The sequence below is a fragment of the Dipteris shenzhenensis genome, chromosome 13 (assembly GCF_047967505.1).
Source record: "Dipteris shenzhenensis isolate YYH24624 ecotype China chromosome 13, Dip_SZ_1.0, whole genome shotgun sequence".
Lineage (NCBI taxonomy): Eukaryota > Viridiplantae > Streptophyta > Polypodiopsida > Gleicheniales > Dipteridaceae > Dipteris > Dipteris shenzhenensis.
Window position 1 is genome coordinate 8,501,085 of NC_141608.1, and position 5,248 is coordinate 8,506,332.

Sequence of the window (5,248 nt, forward strand, 5' to 3'; positions counted from 1 at the left end):
GCGGTGTACCAACTGCATCTGTAGCTAACAAGTCGGTGACATAAATACACAACGGTCACCCTGGCATATCACGAGTGGAGCTCGATATCTCAACACTCCCCCTCGAGCTCAATCCCAATTCTTGCACACCAAGCAGGCCTCTAAACTTGCACAGCTTCTTTGTGCCCAATGCCTTCGTGAATATGTCAGCGACCTGATCCTCTGTGCTAACATAAACTAGATCAATAAGACCTAGTAAAACCTTCTCCCGCACATAGTGATAATGCACCTCAATGTGCTTTGTCCTAGCATGATAGACTGGGTTATTTGCCAAGTGTATACTGCTCATGTTGTCACAATAAATGACAACTGGCCCATCTATAGACTGATGCATACCATAAAGTAGCTTATGCAACCAAGCTACCTCACATGCAGCCATTGCTGCACCCTTGTACTCAGCCTCTGTGCTTGACAAGGCAACTGTAGGCTATTTCTTGCTGCTCCAAGTGACTGCAGCACTCCCAAAAGAGAACACATATCCACTGGTAGATCATCTATCAGAAGTACTACCAGCCCAATTAGCATCAGTGTATCCATGCAACTGTATCTGAACCCCAGCCTCATAAAATAGTCCATACTGCAATGTGGACTTCACATACCTGAGTATGCGTCTAGCCGCATCCAAATGCAGTTTCCCCTGCATAAACTGACTTACCAATCCAACAGCATAGCTTAAATCTGGCCTGATAATAGTCATATAAATCAAACTTCCTACTATGCATCTGTACATAGTAGGGTCTTCCAGAAGCTCACCTGAATCTGTGCTCACCTTCACATTCTGCTCCAAAGGAACTGAAATAGGCTTACAGCCTGTCATCCCATATTTGGACAGCATGTCCAATCCATACTGCCTCTGTAAGAGCTGAAATAGGCTTACAGCCTGTCATCCCATATTTGGACAGCATGTCCAATCCACTTGGTGATCTAATCATCTCAATGCCCAAGAAATAACGTAGCTCTCCCAAATCCTTCATCTCAAACTTCTGCTTCAATAGCATTTTCACATGAAGGATATCTTCATCACTATCACCTGTGATGATCAAATCATCAACATAAATGACAAGTAGCATAATCCCTTTCTCTGTTTTTCTCACATAGAGTGAGAAATCTGCCTTGGAAATCTAAAAGCCAATAGTGACAAGATATTGTCCTATCTTGTCAGACCATGCTCTAGATGCTTGCTTTAATCCATACAAGGCTTTCTTCAACCTACAAACAAACTCAAGATGAATAGCATGAACATAACCTGCTGGATGCACCATAAAGACCTCTTCTTGCAAATAACCATGCAAGAAGGCATTCTTTACATCCATCTGATGTAAAGACCATCCCTTTGATGCAGCCATAGCAATGATTGCTCTTACAGTTGCCATCCTTGCAACCGGTCTAAATGTTTCTTCATAATCAATGCCATATGTCTGTGCATACCCCTTGACAACTAATCTTGTCTTGTATCTATTCACAGAACCATCTGCATTGTGCTTGATCTTATAAACCCACTTACAGCCAATTGCATTCTTGTTTTTAGGCAAAGGCACCAATTCCCATGTAGCATTTGCTTCCAAGGCATCCATTTCTTCATCCATGGCTTTCTCCCATTTTTCATTTCCCATGGCTTGCTCAAAAGAAGTGGGTTCTGGTTCCTGTATCACTTTGACCATATAGGCATAGTGAATGGCTATAAATCCATCATATTTTGGCCTATCCACAGGATACCTAGCTCTGGTAGACCTACGTAAAATAGGCTCACTTCCCAGGTGTTCTCAAAACATCTCTAGTCTTCCTTACTCCAGGTGTAACAACAGAAGGAATACCCAACTCATCATCAATGCTCTGTTCTGAGCCACTGGATTCACCATCCACATAAGAGTGACCTGCATTCACATCAAACATGGGCTGATCTACCTTCTCTTTTCCTTTTCGTGATACTTGCATACCACTATCTGCATTGCTTTGAGGAGATTCTCCTGATCTCAATCTGCCTGTCCATGGCGAAGTATGTGAACCACTGTTAGAGGACACTGTAGGTCCATTGATATTTTGTGATTGCTGCTGTGAATTCTGTGCAGCATTAGCATTTTGTGCATCTATATCAATCATCACATTTACTAGTTTATACCAGCTGCTCATCTCATCAAAAACAACATCTCTGCTCACTGTAAACTTACGAGAAGAAGGGTTATAGCATCTATACCCTTTCTGCTGCAGAGAATAACCAATAAAGATGCACTTCTCAGCTTTTGGATCCAACTTGGACCTCAACTCGTCTGGCACATGAACATAGGCAATGCAACCAAAAATTTTCAAATGAGAAATGTCTGGTTTCCTACCAGTATACATCTCCTCTAGCGTCATGCCATGTATTGCTGCAGTGGGAGTCCTATTCATTATGTAAACTACTGTAGCAACTGCTTCAGCCCAATAATAATCTGGTAGGTCTTTTTCATTTAGCATGGCCCGAGATACCTCTCCAATATGCCTGTTTTTCCTTTCTACAAGTCCATTTTACTGTGGGGTATGACTGCATGAATATTGCTGCTTTATGCCATGCTCATGCAGGAACCTTGCAAACTCATTTGAGAGGTACTCTCCCCCTCCATGTGACCTTAGGCATTTTATTTGCAGGCCTGTTTCTTTTTTAACCATAGCTTTAAAAGCTTTGAAGTGCCCAAACACTTCACTTTTCTTTTTCATAAAATACACCCAAACTTTTCTGCTGAAGTCATCAATAAAGGTGACAAAATAGTGACAGCCTCCAATAGATGCAGCTTTAGTAGTCCACACATCAAAGTGGATTAATTCCAATGGCTTTTTACTCTCTTGAACATGCCTAGGAAATGGTTTCCTTGCCTGTTTTCCAAATTGACAGGCTTCACAAACCTTATGCATTTCTGCAACCTTGAATTTAGGCAATCCTACAACAATGTTTTGGGGTTGCATTGATTTAAGTCACTGTATATTAACATGACCAATGCGTTTATGCCAGATATCAATATCTGCAACTACACCAGTCCCATGTGCAAACATTGCTGCACTCAATTCAGGCATGTCTGCATCCAATGTAAACATCCTGCCCTTCTTCTTCCCTTTTGCTATCAAGCGACCGTTATTTTTCATATCCTCAACAAAAGCATCCATGAGGATTAAATCTGACCTGCAAGCCCTGCTCAACCATTTGACCAACAGAAACCAGATTCTTGGTGATGTTTGGGACATGAAATACATCAGACAGGTATTTCTTTTTCCCATCCTGCATAGACAAAGGAATTTTACCAATCTGCACAATAGGATGTGCAGTATCATCACCAGTCTCCACAAATCCTAGTTTTTCCATTTTCCTTGCATCCTGCATCCATTCTGCATGACCTGTCATGTGGTTTGATGCACCTGAGTCAACATACCACACATCATTTCGTTCTTCTGCACTTGTCACAGAATTGGTCATGTGCTGCACCATAAGTAGATGCTCATTTCTGTCATCACCTTGTCTACTAGAAGATGCATAATTACCTTGCTGCAATTTTCCATTCATAATGTCATTCTGCTTTTTGTAGCAGTCCTTAGCCATATGACCCATTTTACCATAGTAGTAGCATTCAACATTATTGTTTCCATTTTGGCCTCTCTGCCATCCACCACGGCCTCTTTGGCTCCCCCTGCCTCTAGAGTTACCACGTCCTCCTCCATAGGACTGGTTTTCTTGAGTTTGCTGCATATTCTGATTTCTACCACGGCCTGTAGATCGGCCTCCTCTACCTCTGCCTCTACCTCTTCTAGCATTTGAGTAGAAGACAGCTTCTTTTGAAGTTCCTCCTGAAGAAGATGCACCCCCATTTCTCTGCTCTTCAGAAATTAGAAGAGCAAACAACTCTTCAAAATCAAGAAATTTTTCACGGACGGTAATGGATGTCTGGAACTATGCATAATCCTTTCCTAGACCATTCAAGGTCACAGAAACTAGATCATCATCTTCCACTGGCGACCCAATGGAAGCAAGTGCATCTGCAATTTTCTTCACCTTCATGTGGTAGTCATTTACGCTCAAATTTTCTCTCTGCACATTGTGCAACTCCTGTTTGAGCTGCATTTTCCTGGCTTGCATATTTGTGCTGTACATTTTTTGCCAAAGTATCCCATGCCTCCTTTGGCGTACTTGCATCCTGACTATGCACAATCATAGAATCCGAAATACTGATACACAGCCAGTACACAACTTTTCTAGCTTTCTCATGCCATCCTTTAAATGCCATCCTACACACTCCTCTTCATTTCCTATAATGAACTCGCAATAGCCTTTTCCCATAAGGAAATTCATCATTCTAAACTTCCATGCCTGGAAGTTGTTCTTGTCAAGCTTTTCTGTGACAATCTGTGAAAGAGAATCAAACGCCATTACAGAACACTGCAAAATATTATGTCACTGCAAAAAACACAGCTTTTGCCTCACACGGGCAGATCTGCAAAACTGACAAAAGTGATGATTTCGCATTAACACGCAACAAGCATGATTTTGCAACTTTCAATATCTCTGCACACAGGCATATGATGCAATTTCTGCGGCAACTTTTCACCGACCAGCCGAGCAGTGTTCACAGAGCAAAAACAGGGCCTTTTTTTGAGTTCCTGCGAAGAACTTCCACCTTCAAAACAGGCCTCGAAATGGCCTCAAATCAAAAAAATAAAGTTACCCTCTCGCAGCATATACTACCCTCTCACTACACCGTAGCATATACTACCCTCTCGCTACACCGCGAAGGGCATCTCAATCTAAGACAGTGCACTCTTGCACTTCTGGCTGTGCTACCTGCAGAGATTTGCTCCCAAACTCGAAATAGGAAAGCAACACTGGTTCTCTTACTAGGACACTGTGAACTTGGTTTGCTTTCTTGAGCTCCTTACCACGAACAAGGCTCTGATACCATGTGAAGATAATGGGAGAGAGGGAAGGAGTCTCACTTGCAGCTTCTCACATACACAATGGGGGAATACACACATAGGTGGAGGCTGAAAACAGTTTTCCTCTTCTTAGTTGTGTAAGCCAAAAGAACTCTAGTACAAAGAAAATAGAAGAACCCTATATGTGGATCTCAAACCAAACTCAACTAACTAAGGTGGCATACTAACTGAGCCACAAACTAGAGTAGATAAGGATAGCTATCATCCAGCTATTATTCGTGGGCGGTGTACCAACCGCATCTGCAGCTAACAA